This window comes from Lissotriton vulgaris, chromosome 9 (genome assembly GCF_964263255.1).
Source record: "Lissotriton vulgaris chromosome 9, aLisVul1.2, whole genome shotgun sequence".
Classification (NCBI taxonomy): domain Eukaryota; kingdom Metazoa; phylum Chordata; class Amphibia; order Caudata; family Salamandridae; genus Lissotriton; species Lissotriton vulgaris.
Genome location: NC_141697.1, coordinates 274342492 through 274361194, shown reverse-complemented (window position 1 = coordinate 274361194; position 18703 = coordinate 274342492). Strand labels below are relative to the sequence as shown.

Genomic DNA, 18703 nt, shown 5'->3' with positions numbered 1-18703 from the left:
GCTGCAGTTGGTTGTGACATTATAGGTTCATGAGCCGCTTCAACGGAAGAGGAGGATATGACTAATCCATTTGGGCATGGGGTTAGTCCTTCTGTTTCACATTGACAGGATTTCAAAAATCTAAAGATTGGATACATTTCTTTTGAATTGGGATTAGTAGGCGAGCTAGCGTTTGTAGATTTCTTTAGTTTCTGTGATTTGTTATGGGCTTTTCTTAATCTTTTTCTTGCTCTTTTAGTTAATCCTTCTTGTATTGTATTAGTGGTTGGGACCAGGTTAGAGGTGGCTTGGGAAGCATTGACAACAGATACTGATAATGGTTCAATGGGTTCATTTCCTTCCATCGAGTCCTGAGGTTTCTGAGGGATGCTTTGTAAAGTCTCACCCCTTGGTGATTGATTTTCACTTTCATTCTCCTTCCTTATTGATGCAAGTGTGTTCTGTTCCTGAGCTTTATAGGTATGAGTGCGGTTTGTGTTTTTTGTAGGTTTTCTTCTAATACTGTTTTTTCCTGTGAATTCCAAGTTTCGCCTGGTGTTCCCACAAATAGAACTTTGGTATCTGGGTGATGGCCGTGATCATGTTCAAGTGAGCCTGCTGTGTCTTCAGCAATTCTGTCCGAAATCATCTTGACCTCTGTCACCATGGACCTTAATATAGTTGGTAGCTCTGAAATGTTATCGATTATATGAGCGCAAGTACATGTGATCTATAGATTATCTTTGTCAGATTGATCCTTAACCACTAAGTTTGATAGGTGGAGTAGCCTCGAGTTTATTCCGGCTTTAGAGAGAGCCAGTGTATTTAGTAAGTCTACCTGAATGTTCAACTTGACTGAGTGGTAATTAAGAGCATTGGTGATATTGCCCATTGCGTTAAGCAGACTACCCCATATTCCATTTGGAGAGCTATTCTGATGTATATGGGTAGGTCGAGACCTTAATGTAGAACAAATCCTCTTTTTCATCCAGTACTTGGTAGTCCAGGACATGCTCACAAAGATGCTTCTATTTCCATTAGTGCATGGATTTGGTGTACAAAATATTTTACCTTTGTCAGATACCCCTCTTCCTGAACTTATTCAAGGTGGATCCATTAAAAGGGTGGCAGCATCCTGGGAGGGATTCAAGAAAGGTCCGGTACCTGTTGTACACTAGCGCCATCTTGTGGCCTTTGAAAAACAAGCTCAGCTTTTTTGCTCAGTCCCAGCAAAACCTGAAACTAGAAATGACTACACGGCTTTATTTCACTTCGGGACACAGTTCTTTTTTCCGTACTACAGGACACAGTTATTTTGCATGACAATTCCAGGTATTGCAGTCGTGTGTGAAAATTACCGGAAATGCATTATGTTAAGCGAGACGTGTGGAACTTAGCAGGGCTGGGCATTGTCTAGATAAAACTTAAAAATTAATGCAGGTAATTTCAAATAAAGTTCTAATTAAAAGCCACGGACTTTTGCTCAAACACAAAATGTAATAGGAGGATGCTTGCATTGAGTCTAACCACTGGCAATCACTTAGAGTAGTACTCTAATCGACCCTTCTTTTGAAGTGGAGGTTCCTTTGAAGCATTTCAAGATGCCTACCAAAAAAATTAATGTGTCGTTGTGTAACGTAACCGGTGCTCATGTAAAGCGCTCCAATACCTTCGGGTCGAGTTCGCGCTATAAAAATCTGCAACAACAAAAATAGAAAAAGATGTCTGCCTTCATTGTTGTTCATCCAAACGGAAGAGTTACGGTCCGCTCTTAGATTGGTGGCTGCGTTATAGTTGTCAAGGAGACGCGGGCCGTCTCAGAAGCCTCACTGTTTCGTCACTGACAGGTCATAGCAAATCCGTCCCTTAAGACGTTTTCATTGGCTGTTGCCATGGAGACGTTTACTGCTAAGCGCAGCCCATGCTTTAAGGGCTTGCCAACTTTGGTCCCGTCTATCTTTTCAGAGAGTCAAGTCAAGTCAGAGAGAATTTATATAGCGCACTACATACCCAGAGGGTCTCAAGGCGCTTAGGGAGGGGAGGAGGATTACTTGTCAAATATCCACGTTTTAAGTTGCTTTCTGAATGCTAGGTGGTTCTGGGTAAGGCGAAGGTAAGTGGGGAGTGAGTTCCATGTTTTAGCAGCCAGGTATGAGAAGGATCTGCCTCCCATGGTGGTCTTGATGATGCGAGGTACAGTGGCGAGGGCTTGGCTGGAGGAGCGTAGTTGGCGGGGGGGGGGGGTGTAGAAGGACAGTCGAGAGTTGAGGCATTCTGGTCCGATGCCGTAGAGTGATTTGTGTGCGTGGGTTAGCAGTCGGAAAGTGATCCTCTTATTGACGGGTAGCCAGTGGAGGTCTTTCAGGTGGCCAGAGATGTGTTCGTTGCGCGGGATGTCTAATATGATCCTGGCTGAGGCGTTTTGGATTCGTTGGAGTTTCTTCTGGAGTTTAGCGGTAGTACCTGCGTAGAGGGTGTTTCCGTAGTCCAGTCGGCTCGTGACCAGAGCATGGGTGACTGTTTTTCTGGTTTCGGTGGGGATCCAGCGAAATGTTTTTTTGAGCATGCGGAGAATGTTGAAGCAGGATGAGGATACGGCGCTGACTTGTCTGTTCATTGAGAGTGAAGAGTCCAGGATAACGCCTAGGTTCCGTGCGTGGTCTGTCGGGATGGGTGCTTTTCCAAGGGCTTCCGGCCACCAAGAGTCGTCCCATGCAGAGGGGGATGTACCTAAGATGAGGACTTCTGTTTTATCTGAGTTCAGTTTCAGACGGCTGTGTTTCATCCATTCCGCAACTTCTTTCATTCCTTCGTGTAGGTTAGTTTTGGCGGTGCTGGGGTCATTGGTGAGAGAAAGGATCAGTTGAGTGTCATCCGCGTAAGAGATGATGTTGAGGTTGTGTTGGCGGGCGATGGCCGCGAGGGGGCTCATGTATACGTTGAAAAGGGTGGGGCTGAGTGAAGATCCTTGTGGTACGCCGCAGATGACTTCAGTGGCCTCTGACTTGAATGGTGGGAGGCGGACATTCTGGGTTCTTCCGGAGAGGAACGAGGTGATCCATTCCAGTGCTTTTCCTTGTATTCCGATGTTTCTGAGGCGTTGTAAAAGGGTGTTGTGGCAGACTGTTTCGAAGGCTGCAGAGATGTCGAGGAGGATGAGGGCGACTGTGTCTCCATTGTCCAGTAGAGTTTGAATGTCGTCTGTTGCTGCGATGAGGGCGGTTTCAGTGCTGTGTTTTGCTCGGAAGCCGGACTGTGAGGAGTCGAGGGATTTGTTGGCTTCGAGGAAAGCGGCGAGCTGGTTGTTGACAGCTTTCTCGATTACTTTGGCCGGGAATGGAAGGAGCGAGATGGGGCGGTAATTTTTGAGTTCGGTGGGGTCCGCTGTGGGTTTTTTCAGAAGGGCGGTGAGTTCAGCGTGTTTCCAGCTTTCCGGGAAGGTGGCGGAGTTGAAGGAGCAGTTGATGACATCTCGGAGGTGCGGTGCTATGACGGAGTCTGCTTTGTTGAAGATGTGGTGAGGACATGGGTCTGTGGGGGATCCTGAGTGGATGGAGTTCATCAGGCGGATGGTGTCCTCAGTGGAGATTGGGTTCCACTCGTTGAGGGTGTTCAAGGGGGTAGAATGTTCAGCATATGGTTGGGTGGGTTGGTCTCCGGGTTGGTTGTCGAAGCTGTTGTGGATGTCAGCAATTTTGTTGTGGAAGAATGAGGCTAGGGAGTCGCAGAGGGCTTGAGAGGGGGTGATGTCGTTGGAGTTGGCCGAGGGATTGGTAAATTCCTTGACGATGTTGAAAAGTTCCTTGCTGTTGTGGGCGTTGTTGTCAAGTCGATCCTTGAATGCTGTTTTCTTGGCCTTTCGGATTAGTTGGTGGTGTGTGCGGGTGGCGTTTTTGAAGGCGTCCTTGGTGCTAGTGGTTGGGTCTTTTTTCCAGACCTTTTCAAGGGAGCGGCAGAGTTTCTTGGACTTTTTAAGATCATCGTTGAACCATGAGGCCTTCTTGTTGCCAGGTTTGTTTTGACGTTTTTTCAGTGGTGCTAAGGTGTCGGCGGTGTTGGATAACCATAGGGTGAAGTTGGCGGCGGCTTGGTCTGGGTTAGAAGAGTGGGCTGGGGTGTTTAAAAGGAGCGATGAGGAGATCTGGTCGATTGTGATTTTGTTCCAGTTTCTTTGCAGAGTTGGTTGGAGGTGGTTGATGGGTTTTGGCTTGTTGTAGGTGAAGTGAACGCAGCTGTGGTCAGTCCAGAGGAGATCCGTAGTGTGGCTGAAGGAGACATGATTGCTGGAGGTGAAGAAGGGGTCGAGTGTGTGACCTGCGATGTGGGTTGGGGAAGTGACCAGTTGTTTAAGTCCGAGGTTGGCGAGGTTGTCCAAGAGGGTGGTGGTGTTGCGGTCGTTGATCTTTTCAAGGTGGAAGTTGAGGTCTCCCAGAAGGATGTAGTCTTTGGAGGGGAGCGCGTGTGGAGTGATGAAGTCCGTGATGTCTTCACTGAATTTTGCGCGGGGTCCTGGTGGTCTGTAGAGGAGGGTGCCTCTGAGTGTGGTCTTGGGGTCGATGTGGATCTGGAAGTGAAGGTGTTCGGAGTTGGCGAGGTTGGCGTCAGAGCTGGTTGAGATGCGGATTGATTTTTTATGGACGATAGCGATTCCTCCTCCTGTGTGGCCGGTGCGGTCCTTGCGTGTGATCTTATAGTCTTCAGGGATGGCGATGGTGATGTCTGGGGCGGAGGAAGCGTTCATCCATGTTTCTGTTAGGAAGGCGACGTCTGGAGAGATGGTGTCTAGTAGGTTCCATAGGTCAATGGCGTGCCTGTGGACCGATCGGGTGTTGAGCAGGATGCAATGTAGGTGGTTGGGGTCGGGAATCTGAGGTGTGATCGTAGCGGAGTTGGTGATGGTACCGGAGAATTTGCAGGAGTAGCAGGAGAAAGGTCCATGGGTGTGTCCAGGAGCGGCTTGGACGCAGTCGGGGGCGCGACCGGGGTTAAGGGTTAGGAGGGTGGCGGCATCGTAGGTAATGCGGGAGGGCTGGGCAGCGCGAGGGGCAGGGGGTCTGGCGCTGGGCGCGGTCCAGGCGCGGACGGGCGTAGACGGGCTTACCTTTGGCGCACCTTCGGCGCGACTGGGGCGCGGTCGCTGCGCGTGAACGCTGCACGCGGGAACAACTGTCATATATGGATAGTGGAGGGGGAGGGGCGAGGGCGTCTCAGCTGGGAGGCGGGGCGGGCTCCAGAGGGCGACCACAACAACCAAAATGGCAGCGGAGGGGTCAGCGGAGCGGAGCGCTTGGGGCGAAATGCGCAAATACTGATAAAATTACAATAGCGCTTTTAAAATGCAATTAAGTAAAGCGGCAAGCAGGGCAGACTGCAGGCAACAATAGGAGGCAGTTAATCGAGATAAAGCGGAACAACGATACCACAGTTCGCCAGGGAGGCAGGGGAGCGACCACTCAGCTTGGGAGCGAAGCGAGTCACAGCGCGTTTAGGTCACGGAGCGCTGTTTGTAGGCAGTGGGAGGGCGTCTCAGCTGGGAGGCGGGGCGGGCTCCAGAGGGCGACCACAACAACCAAAATGGCAGCGGAGGGGTCAGCGGAGCTGAGCGCTTGGGGCAAAATGCGCAAATACTGATAAAATTACAATAGCGCTTTTAAAATGCAATTAAGTAAAGCGGCAAGCAGGGCAGACTGCAGGCAACAATAGGAGGCAGTTAATCGAGATAAAGCGGAACAACGATACCACAGTTCGCCAGGGAGGCAGGGGAGCGACCACTCAGCTTGGGAGCAGCGGGCAGAAGCCACCGTGTGAAACAAGAGCTAGTTTTCGATTATGTTTGTAATCTAGGAGAGGTGAGCGTCCTTAAAGTTAAGGAGAGATTTGCAATTTTGAGTGAGTACGTTAAATTAGTTAATTTCCCCAAATATGGTCGGTGGCGGTTGTCACCTGAGTGGCCCATCGTGTGAGGGGAGATGGGTTTATTTGAGAAGGTAGCAGATATGAGTTATCAAGAGACGATGTAGGGGAGGCAGCATTTACAACAGCACCGCGGGCGAAACACAAATTAACCTAAACTCTGCCTTTTCTGCTCTTAGTCTCTCCCCAATTTGTTGTGCTTGACACATAGTCCTATCTCTATTCTCTACCCCTCTCGTCGTTGCCCCAGTCATAACTTTTGAGGGGTCCCAACCTCAGGACAGGAGAAAAGAAACCTGAAAGTATGCTGCTTGTCGATCACGCCCACTCGCGTGAGAGCCCTAGGACATCACTAATCCCATCCTTCTTTTTCTTTTTTATTGTCTCAGACTGAGAGGAGAACCTGAAGTATGAGATCCTACTAGAATGGTGTCCCTGGTGTCCTTGACTTTATTCTGTGCTGGACACTTAGCAGTCTGGGTGGTAACGGTTCTTTAAACAACATCGAAGGGTAGTTTATTGACCTGCCAAACTGTCGAAAAATGTTATCTAATAAGAGGATGACAAGTTTTAGAGGGGTGCACGCTTACCTATAGATTTGTGGTGGTAAGGATTCTGTTTTAGTGTGTTGTCTGCGACTTGAAAGTTTGTTTTCCTCTATCTTCCAGTTATGTAAAGTTTCCTGTATGGGCATGTGTGTTGAACTGTGTTTTCATTCCTCATATACAAGCATGACTTTTCACTTTCTCTTTGTCTGCCTTTACATGTAAGTAAAAGTGAAACATCAAAGTAAGATGCTATAAGCGTATTCAGTCTGTGGTTTTAGTTTTTTTTTAATGATTGAGCTGTGAATAGCAAGCATGCTAATAAGATGAATTTTTCGGAGGAGTCCTGTTCTTTTTCTTCCAGGTCACGCTCTCCAGACCCCCCCCCCCCCCAGAATTCTGCAACATAGAAAAGCAAATTTAGCAGCACACAAACGGGAATTTAGCGACACAAAAATCAAAATTTAGTGGCAAATAATTTTTGTATAGTTCTACATTGCCTCTAAGTTAAACCTGTCTGCTCTGCTCATAGCTATCAGGGGGTTGAGCTCAGGTTTAATTAGTTACTTTAGTTGTGCACCATAGCAAGGATTGTGATTTTTACTTGAAGTGGGTACTTACCATAAAACGTTTCAACGAGGGCCTGAAAAATTCAGCATTTGCTGGTACGCCTCTTCCGATATAAAATATTCAGAATTCATTTTTAGCTATCTAACTTACTAATGGGGCACATTTTTTAAAAATAGAAGTGACTCCCATTAGTAAGTTAGATGCGACAGGTTAGACTTGAAAACACATGCTGTATAAGTGTTTTTGAGGTATGGAAGACTACATCAGTAGTCGAAGTAGACAGGATCGAAATGGCATGATGTGATACGTTTTTAATTTATGAAAAAACTTTTGCCCTACTTTTTGTGAAAAGACAACCGTCCCGTGATGGTTAATTTTGAAAGTTTTAATGCTTCAGCTGAAGTCTTATTCAGGGAGTCTCTTCTGTTGTGAAACCGTTGGCGGGCAAGCAGCTAAACAAGAAGCCCGCCTTCTTGCCAGGGCGCCTGCTTATCTGAAAGAAATGAAAATGTATGCAGCTGGTTAATCTGCAAATGTAAAGGGTGCTTGGGAGCTGGTACTGGCTTTCATTGATGGATTCTCTTGAAGCTTTGTGAGGACAAAGATGTATTCTTTTTAGGTGCTATTGCAAGGGAGATATGCTTTTAAGGGTTAGTTATATAATAAAATTGCATTACTTTCAGTCTGGGTATTAAACCCAGACTTATCTTAAACCTTTTTGAGCATTTTGTAGCAGTCTATCTTATACTGTGTGCAATGCAAGTTTAAAATAATGACTTACTAATTGACAGTGCTTTCTGTGACAGGGACTTCCTAGCACTAAAAATTTACAGGTCACTGTTCGCCTTTGCACGAACCAAGATTTAATTCTCTGGCTCTCTGGTTACACACAGACCTCTGCAGTGCATTAACTAATAGAGGTTTCGTAATGCACTATAGTGCATTTCCCACAGATTATTTTCATTTAAGCTGCACATTATTTTATCTGCAGCTACCAAGAGATGAAAAAACGCAAAAAGTTAAAAAAAAATATTTTGGTTTTTTAGCCACACCTTGGACTGCGCTTTCACTCTAACTGATCCTCGCCCCCTATTGCTCACAGCATCACAGTTCCCATACGTTTTTTAATGCACTTCGACTGCTGGAGTACATAGGCTGGAGCTTGCTACAGGTTATGTTTGTTTTAATAGGCAATCGTTTTTACAGATGTTGTTCTTTGACTTTATTGAAGATTAGTTTTGGTTTCCAAGAAAAGAAAATGTGAGGTAAAAGCTAGCATGGTTTACTTCATTGTCCGTGGCCAGAAAATATCCTTGATCTGTGGGCGTTCACTTTGCTTTAGAAATGTTCCAATTTGAAGCAAAAAACTCAAATTTTGTGGGAACTTTTATAAAAATTACAAGAGTTTTTGCAAAAGTCCAGATTTTATGATTTTTTTTGTAACTTGCTATATCCTGAGGAGTCTGCTTTTCCTCCTCGTAAGCTTTTAGCCCCAGCTAGATTAGGTAGCCTCTTGAAAATATTCTCCATCAGCCCTGTGGTTCTCTGAAGAACTCAGCGCTGATAAAGTATATGTAAACAAAAGGAGCGCCTCTGGAGGAATGAATACTGTCCACTGGCCAAATTGGTCTATAAGGAAGCAGTAAGGAATTTCAAAAAGCGTTGAGGGTGGTAAGAAGGGACTACTTAAAAAAAAAGAATTAATACTGCTGAGAAATCCAGCAAAGACATTTTCAGGTTAGTAAGTTCCTTCACTAAGCCAATTGCGCTGGAGAGTAAGGTAGCCCTCTCTCCCTAACTATGTGCAAGCTTTTGGACTTCTTTGAGAACAACATGCAAACAGTCTATGACACTTTTAGGACTGGAATGGACACAACTGAATCTGAAACTGTGAAGACGAGGTCACCTTTTCTGAATTTCTCCCCATTTCACAGCAGGAATCCTTGGCAGAGATCCTGAAATGTAAATCTGGGTCCCCAGAGGATCCTTGCTCCACTAAACTGTGGAAGGTCACTGGCTCACTTGATCAACCCCATCCTGAATCATGTATGGAACACCTCACTCACTATGGGCATCTTTCCTGATTCCTGGAAACATGCTCTGTTACTGCCTCTCATGAAGAAGCCCAATGTAGACCCAGGCAAACTCAATAATTACCAACTTATTTCACTGCTGCCAGCACCAGCAAAAATGCTGGAAAAGGTGGTTCAGCGCCAACTGACCAATTTTATTAATAAGCATGACATTCTGCATGACACGCAGTCCGGATTTTGGGCTGGATTTAGTACTGAGACCTCTCTGTTGGAGGTGGCAGAGTCAGTAAGAATGGCTGCGGACACAGGTGCCTCAGCAATGCTGGTCCGTCTGCGTCCTTCGACACGGTGGATCATCAAATTTTACTAGCCAGACTTAAATGTGCAGGACTGGGGGGTTTGTCTCTCTCTTGGCTACAGTCCTATCTCAGCAACCGTACACAAAGGGTTTCTCTACAACCCTTTCAGTCTGAAGCCAAACCTCTGAGATGCGGAATACCACAGGGCTAGGCCTTGATCCCTCTACTTTTTAATGTATATCTGGCTCACCTTTTCTCACTCATTTCCAAATTGGAAGCAAAGGTGATTTCTAACACATACGACACTCAGCTGGTGTTCTCCTTCAATGATCACTCTGTGGAATCCTTTGCTAGATTTAAGGGATGCATGGAGGACATTTCCAGCTGGATGAACCACAACAAGCTAAAGCTCAATGCGGAGAAAACAGAGGTCCTGTTCCTCAGCATGACATCCCCCCCAGCCGGCTAGACTGTGGTGGCCGGATGGAATGGGACCTTCACCTTCTCCCTCATCCACGGCAAAAAACCTGGGCGTAAAATGGGATACGGACCTCACATTCACGACCCAACTACGCCACATAACATCCTCATGCTTTGGTATACTTAGAAGCTTGAGGAAATTTCTACACCTACTTCCGGAGAACTGCAGACGAATTATTGTACATGCCTCAGTAACGTCAAGTTTGGATTATGCGAATAGTCTCTACTTGGGGCTGCCGGCCTATCTGATCAGGAGACTACCTGCCTATCTGATCAGGAGACTACAGATGGTGCAAAATGCGGCTGCAAGAATAATCAGAAGATTACCATTTCAACATCATATCTCTCCGCATTTAAGACAGCTTCATTGGCTGCCAGTGGTGAAACGGTTAGAGTTCAAAGCCCTAACGATAGCCTTTCGAGCTCTTAGAGGATACTGTCTCAGCAGTCTTATGCGACGGATATGCCCCTACCAACAAAAACGATCACTTAGATCTAACTACCAGAATCTGCTCTGTGTACCCCGATACGCCCAGGCACACATCAGTGGTAGAGCATTCACTATGGTAATGTCCAGATTATGGAACTCTTTACCTATCAAACTACGCTTGATTCAATATGAAATGGAGTTCAGAAAAACACTGAAGACCTGGCTATTTGGCTAGAGCTAGATCCCTGGTAACCCTCTCTCTCTCTCTGCTTAGCCTGCTATAGCGCCGGGACACCTCTGTTTGATGTAGCTGTCGCGCTTTATAAACGAAATAAATTAAATTAAATTACATTTTAAGGAGGGCAGAGGAGCGTTCTGAAGTGGACACTAAAAACAGAATTTGAAGGATATTAGTTAACACTATGTTTACCATGGAGTTGTCTGGCCCTCTGACTTTCAGACCTGAGATGCAGAGGTCTTTGATTAACTTGGCTCTGAAGACGAGAGGTGGAAGTTCCCACTTCTGAGCAAAAAAGAAAATATATTTAATGAGAGATTTTGCCTGAAATCATGTCAATAATTCGTAATAATATGGGGTTTCCCATTGAAGAGCTGCCTAGTAAGTCTGCTGAATCTGTTTTAAGACAATAGGCTCCTTCCTTGAGCCTTTCTTTCATCACCATGCTCTGGGTGTGATCCCTAGGGAATGGTAGGATCCAGGCCAGACTAATGCACCAAAATGTATGTCAAGACTGTATCCTACTGACAATCTGAATAAAACTATTTCAGGGTTAAGTTTCAGTCAATTCTCTGATAGCCGGCGTTCTAGGCTATACTATTGGTGAGAACATCCTTTTGGTAGATGGAGGAGCAGCTGGGTGGCCGGAGCGGGGCGGCGAATGGAGTCGCAGGGGGGCGGGGCCGCAGGGAGGCAGCGGCGGGAAATCCAAGTGTCTGCGGGCAGCGGGGATCCCAGGAGCTGCGGGCGGCGCTCGAGGGAAACTGCAGGGGGCTCATGTAGACGTTGAAGAGGGTTGGGCTGAGTGAAGATCCCTGTGGTACGCCGCAGATGATTTCGGTGGCCTCGGATCTGAACGGAGGGAGGCAGACTCTTTGGGTTCTTCCGGTGAGGAACGAGATGATCCATTCCAGCGCTTTTTCTCGAACTCAGATGTTGTTGATGCGCTTCACTAGAGTTCGGTGGCAGACGGTGTCGAATGCCGCAGAGAGGTCCAGGAGGATGAGGGCCGCTGTTTCCCCTTTGTCGATCAGGGTTCTGATGTCGTCGGTGGCTGCAATCAGGGTGGTCTCGGTGCTGTGGTTGGCCCGAAACCCGGACTGCGAGGGGTCGAGGGATCCGTTTGTCTCGAGGAAGGCAGCCAGCTGTTTGTTGACGGTCTTCTCGATGACTTTGGCCGGAAAAGGAAGGAGCGAGATGGGACGGTAGTTCTTGAGGTCGGTGGGGTCCGCCGTTGGTTTCTTCAGGAGGGCGGTCAGCTCGGCGTGCTTCCAGCTCTCCGGGAAGCTGGCTGTGTGGAAGGAGGAGTTGATGGTGTCTCGGAGATGGGGTGCGATGGTGGCGTCGGCTTTGTTGAAGACGTGGTGGGGGCATGGGTCGGTTGGTGATCCGGAGTGGATGGAGTTCATCGTGCGGGTGGTGTCTTCGGTGCTGATCGGGGTCCAGTTGCAGAGGGTGGTGGTGGCGGGCGTTGGTTCGGTGGTAGGGTGCGTGGTCTGTGCGTCGAAGCTGTTGTGTATGTCGTCGATCTTGCTGTGGAAAAACGAGGCGAGTGAGTTGCAGAGGTCTTGCGAGGGAGTGATGTCGTTGTTTCCGGCGCTGGGGTTGGAGAACTCTTTGACGATGCTGAAGAGTTCCTTGCTGTCGTGGGTGTTGTTGTCCAGTCGTTCTTTGAGTGCCGTCTTCTTGGTGGCGCAGATCAGCTGATGGTGTTTGCGGATGGCGTGCTTGAGGGCGGTCCTGTTGTCTGTGGTGTGGTCGAGCCGCCAGGCTTTCTCGAGGGTGCGGCAGTTCTTCTTGGATTCCTTGAGTTCATCGGTGAACCAGTGGGTTTTCTTGCTGCCGTGTCTGCTGGGAGGGTTCTTTAGTGGTGCGAGGTCATCGGCGCAGGCGGTCAGCCACTTGGTGAGGTTGCTGGCTGCTTCGTTGGGGTCCGTTGTGCTGGTGGGAGTGTTCTGGCTGAGGGAGGCGGTGAGCTGCTCGGCGGTGATCTTGCTCCAGCATCGGCGGGGGACCTGTTGCGGGTGGTGGTGGGTCGTAGTTGTTTTGAAGCTGAAGTGGACGCAGCTGTGGTCGGTCCAGTGGAGTCTGGTGGCGTGGCTGAAGGAGATGTGCTTGCTGGATGTGAAGACTGGGTCGAGCGTGTGGCCGGCGTAGTGGGTGGGGGTGTTCACTAGTTGCTTGAGTCCGAGGTTGGCGAGGTTGTCCAGCAGGGCGGTGGTGTTTCTGTCGTTGTTGTTCTCCAGGTGAAAGTTCAGGTCTCCTAGGAGTATGTAGTTGGCGGAGGGAAGGGCGTGCGGGCTGATGAAGTCTGCGATGTCTTCGCTGAATTGTGTGCGTGGTCCCGGTGGTCTGTAGATGAGGGTGCAGCGGAGGGTGGTCTTGGGGTCAGTGTATATCTGGAAGTGCAGGTGTTCAGCGGCGGTGAAGGTTTCGTCGGAGTTAATTGAGATGCGGATTGTGTTCTTGTGTACGATGGCGATGCCTCCTCCCGTCTGGTTGACGCGGTCCTTCCGGGTGATCTTGTATCCGTCCGGGATGGCTATGGCGATGTCGGGCGCTGAGGAGGCGTTCATCCAGGTTTCGGTTAGGAAGGCGACGTCCGGTGCTGTCGTGTCGAGCAGGTCCCAGAGTTCCACGGCGTGCCTGTGGATGGAGCGGATGTTGAGCAGGATGCACTTCAGGTGGTTGCTGCTGGTGCAGGGCTTGGCGGGGGCCGTGCAGGTCCGGTAGCAGTAGAAACGGCAGGCTTGGCAGGCAAAGGGTCCGTGGGTGCGTCTCGGGGTGGCTCGGTAGCAGGCAGGGCTCCGGCCAGTTTTGAGTGCGTAGAGTGTTGCGGCGTCCTAGGTCCGTCGGGTCGTCTTGCTTCGGCGGGGGCCAGGGGTCCTGGCACTGGGCGCGGTCCAGGCGCGGACGGGCGCAGACGGGCTTACCTTTGGCGCACCTTCAGCGCTCAATCGGTGCTCCCGCTGCGCGCGTCCGCTGCGCGGTCGCTCAGGGGGCGTCATAAGTAAGGAGCCGGGATGGAGGAGCAGCTGGGTGGCGGGAGCGGGGCGGCGAATGGAGTCGCAGGGGCGCGGGGCCGCAGGGAGGCAGCGGCGGGAAATCCAAGTGTCTGCGGGCAGCGGGGATCCCAGGAGCTGCGGGCGGCGCTCGAGGGAAACTGCAGGCAGGAGGCGGCAAGGCAGGCAGGAGCGGCAGCAGAGGGTGGAGCGACCAAGCCCTGGGGAGAGCTGAGCGGTCCTTCTCATTCTTTGTCTTCATCTGCCCAGGTTTCTGAAAGGTCTTCTTTACCTCAATCTTCCAGTAAATCTCCTCTCTTCCAATATGACGAAACAGTGTGACAGGACTTTCCTGGGACATTTTGAGCAGAAGGGCTCCTAACAAATCTCAGTGCCCCTGACTATGCCAATGATGGCCTCTGGTTGCCAGTTAGAGGCTGGATTAAGAACTTCAGGTCCATGTGGGAGAATCTACCTCAAATGTATATATACTGAGATTTGTCAAGGAAGGTATCACATGGAGTTCTCTTCCATTCCTCCAGATTCTCGGACCATATTTTCGCTGTGCCCTCACAATTCCATCAACAATTCTGCAATGCCTTTAGCAGAACAGTCTGTTTGAGAAGAAAGCCATCATTAGAGTTCTGCAGCATTGGGTGAGAATCTTCTTTATTATCTTCCTTGGTCCAAAGATGACAAGAGAATCAAGATTATAATCAGGGATCACATCTTTATCCGACAAAGCGCATACACTACATTGTATTGAGAATAATATCAAGGTACATTGTAAAGTGCACTTGTACAGTCTTACATCTAGCAGCAATAATGAAAGTTCATTTAATTATACCAATTCGATCGGTCTAATATCCCAACTTTAAAAAGCAAAAAAAACATATAATACATTTTGTTGCGAGTAACATGAGGGAACATTTTTAAATGGTTTAATATTTTGCACCAATCACAAAAACCATTACTCCAAATGGATGGTAAAAACATTCTTGAAGGAACTACCTACCCAACCCCCAAATTTAAAATACATACAGAAAAGTACCAAAATTAAGGTGCAATAGATAAAGTGTACCTGTGCAGAATATTACAACTAGCAGCAGTAGTTTTCATTTGATTGATTTGATTTATAAATTTGTATACTGCGCGTATGCCCAAGGGCGTCTTGGCGCTGGAATTGGCAGGACGTTGGAATTGGCAGGACCTAGTGATGCTGATACGAAATTAGAGCAGAATCAGTTGGAAAATAGCCATGTTTTCAGCAATCTTCTAAAAGACATGAGCGACGTGCTGCTCTTTATCGAGATTGGCAGGAGGTTCCAAGTGTTCGTTGTCCCCAATAGGAAGCTTCTGCCCCCCCCAGCGAACCTGCTTGAACTTGGGTATTAGTAACAGTTTTGAATGAGATGATCTTACATTTCTGACTGGCATATACCATTTCAAGTGCGTCCTCAAATACAGTGTTCCTTTACCCTGTAGGGCTTTATATGCTACGCATTGTGATTTGAATTTAATTCTTTTATCCACTGGAAGCCAGTGGAGGTCTCTCAATCAATGGGAGACTGGTTCATATTTGAAGATGCCCAGTATTAATCTAGCTGCAGCATTCTGCAATATCTGCAGTTTTAGTAAGTACTGGGATCGTATCCCCACATATACGGCATTGCCATAGTCTAGTCTGGAAAGGGCCAAGGTTGTGACAAGTGTTTTTAATGCATCCGGGCGAATGAAAGGACGGATCTTCCTGATCATCTTTAAAATACCCCAGAAGGTGGATGCAAGCTTGTTAATCTGACAATCAAATATCAATCCGTCATCAAAGACAACACCTAGGTTCTTAACCTTAGGGACTGGAATTGGGCATTCGCCCAAGTTGGCCGGCCACCATCTCGGAGACCAGAAGGAAACGTTGGATCCTAGCAGCAAGACTTCTGTTTTTTCACCGTTCTTTTTCAGGCAGTAGGTCTGCATACAGGTATTTACCTGAGACATGCAGTCGTTAAAACGATCGGCTGTCTCTTCCACGTTATTTGAGACTGATACCACCACCTGGGTGTCATCAGCTTAGGAGACTACCAAAAAACCACACTGCTTAATGATCGAGGCCAGAGAAGCCACATAAATATAAAAAAGTGTGTGGCTCAAAGAGGAACCTTGTGGCACATCACACAGCAGTTTGAAGGATTTGGACGCAATGCCACCCAGTTTAACAGCAAAAGTTCTATCCGTTAGATAGGGTGACAGTAGAGTAAGGGCGGCATCTTGAATCCCCAGCTCTGTTAGTCTGCCAGTTAATATTTCATGGCTAACTGTATCAAAGGCCGCTGATAGATCTAACAAAATCAAGGCGGCCTTCCCTCCTGCATCCAGTGTTCTTCTAAGTTCATCTGCCGCCATGACCAGAGCAGTCTCTGTTCCGTGGCCCTCTCTAAAACCATATTGAGAATGGTCCAGGAGGACTCCTGCTGAGATGAAAGTTATGAGCTGTGTGTTAAGCAATTTCTCCAACACCTTAGACTGGAAAGATCGGACACTAGCTACTAGGTTCCTTAGGGTCAAGGTTTTTTTTTATCAGAGGCAGGACTGAGGCTGCCTTCCACGCCTCAGGAAACATGCCTGACTCTATTATCTCAGTGAACACTAAACTAAGTTGTTCGCTGAAAATTTCAGGGAACAGATGGAAAACTTTAGGCGGACAGGGGTCTGACAGGGCTCCTGACTTGGTTGTCTTCTTTACTTGAATGATCTGTTCCACCAAGGAAGAAGAAAAGGAGATACTAGTGCCGGGTGTGTGAGTATCTGGCCCCGGCTTAGGTATCTTAGAGGAGGAGTGATTGCTATCTTTGAAGGTTTTATACACTGTCTCAACTTTGTTATAAAAAACAAAATTACAGAGTATTACAAAATTCCAGACCACTAGCCATTCGAGATTTAGCTGGAAGATTGGATAGTTTTTTGCTGTAGCAAACAGCTCCCTGCTGGAGTTCTTAGCCTCCAAGATTTTTGCTGTCAAATATTTTCTTTTTTCCTCAATGATCTTGTATTCTGACAGTGTATGTACGTATTCAATTTTTCTCCCCTGGTCATAATTTGCTCTCCATTTTCTTTCAGACCTACTGCATGCTTGTTTTTGTGCTCTAAGTTTGTCTGAGAACCAAGGTTCAGAGGGCTTTTTCTTTCTGGACATAAAACTCTTTTTGGGGGCTACAGCATCTACCGTTGTTTTAACCCAAGTGGCTAATCTGTGAACCACTGCATTGGTATCCGATACGAGGTTTGGTTTAGTGTTGAGTAATAAGTGCCAGTGCCAGCTCTGGGTCTGAGGCCGCATCTTTTTCCCTAATCCTGTACCCCCCCTCCCCTCTTGTTGCTTCAGTTTCCCCCTTCGTTCCTTGCCCTTCTTAGTCTCTGGCTCCGTTTGACCTGGTGAATTCAGGGTTCTTCAGCGCTGGGATACCTCCGGGTGACTATCGCGCTTTACAAAAATAAATAATAATAATAATAATAATAATCTGCCCATGTCTCTGTTATGAAAGCCAGATCGAGCTTGTGACTTATGATCAGGCGAAGCGTGTTTCCAGAGACAAGTTATTATAGCTTGTCGACCTGTTCTCACCCCATATCTGTTGAAGATGGATTTTAATAGAGCTTTCCTCTCTTCTACCAGCTGAGGGCAAGAAATTACAATATGCATGAAAGATTCTTTATAAAAAACGCATAACCTACAGCTGTTTGTGGGCCAAATCTGTTCCCATGAAGGGATTCCATCCTTTGTGGGATATCTTCCAAATCGTAACAACATAAATCTGTCCCTTAAAAATGATGTTAAATGGGTTGTAAGATAAGATTGTGGTTCTAATATAGTGAATGAATTAATAACCGACCAGGAGTGACTCTTTTTGGTGAGCTCATCCTTGTCTAAGAGAATTGATAGGGAATTAGCTGATCGATTTATTGTCTGTTTAAACCCCACTTTGCTCCTAGCTACGTCTTTGAGGGGCGGAGACTTAAAACTATTTAAACTCTACATTAAATATGCTCTCCAGCCCTTAGCATGCCCATACCTCATTATTTCCTGCCAATATTGATTCGCAAGGGTACCCTGGTCTGAACAAAAAAAAGAATGTAACGATTTAAAAAAAGCAGATTGTCTTATCAGAGTTCGTCTTTTCAGACCAAATTCCAATCTGACATTGGCATGCCCAATATACCTTGGACCACTAAAAACAGATTTAAAAACTTTTATTTGTAATTAATCAAGGATTTTCTTGTCCTTACCTTGAAAAATCTTTGAACCATAAGCCAAAGAAGGAATCCGCTTTGCTTTCATGACCTTAAGTAAATGCTCATGGTTTGGACCTGCCAACGTATTTCTCAACTTTCTAAAAGCAAAGGACAAGGCTATAGCTTTAGCTTTTTGGTTCATAAAATGCTGTTTAAAAGACAATTTGTCATCAAATGTGTTACCCAAATATTTATAGAATTTCACTGTTTCAACATGTAACCCATTAATCTTCCATACTCTCTTGTCTGATTTTGTACCACCAATCGTCATTATTTTTGTCTTTTTGGTATTCATTTGTAAGCCATTAGCAGATATGTAGTTATTGAATGAATCCACTAATCTTCTTAGACCTATAGCAGTGTGGCTTAACAGTATGCTATCATCTGCATGTTGTAAATTTTAATATCTTGTTCTGAGAAGGTAGGTGAGTTGGCTTTGGCATTTCAAAGATATAACAGTAGGTCGGCCATAAAAAGATTAAAAAGGCATGGTGTCAAAACGCAACCCTGTTTAAGACCACTTTTAGTTTTGAATCAGCCGGTTATACATCTACCGTCTCCGACTTTAACATGGACCCACGTATTAGTATGTAGCAGTTTAATCATGTCAAGCAGTTGATATGGTATGCCCCATTCAGATAGCTTAGCCCATAGTAAATTAGGGGGGAGTGAATCAAAAGCGGCCTTAAGGTGGAGAAAACAAATAAATAGCTTTTGTTTTCTATGCTTTTCTCTTTCAGCCAATAAAATCAGTAAGGTCAAGTTTGTGGTCTTTGACTCGCCCCTACGAAAACCAGTTTTGAACGTTGGGATTAGATCTTCTTTTGTGGCCCATTCTTCCAGGGCAAACAGTTTGAGAAGATTTTTGCCTCCACATTTGTTAGGGCGATTAGCCTATAATTTGCAGGATTATCTTGTGGGCCA

At 46.9% G+C, this 18703-nt stretch overlaps 1 protein-coding gene across 3 annotated transcripts in view; it reads left to right on the top strand.

Moving 5' to 3' along the window:
• NOXRED1 (NADP dependent oxidoreductase domain containing 1) overlaps positions 1–18703 on the top strand; it is a 192154-nt gene that overhangs the window by 32806 nt on the left and 140645 nt on the right. The window contains exon 1 of one of the 3 annotated variants that reach the window (XM_086936623.1): positions 5764–5828. The exons of 1 other annotated variant lie outside the window; for it this stretch is intronic. The gene's annotated coding sequence lies outside the window, so the exon portion shown is untranslated. Of the gene's footprint in view, positions 1–5763; positions 5829–18703 lie in introns of those variants that run through there. One more of the 3 variants, XM_086936625.1, reaches the window with a different exon arrangement.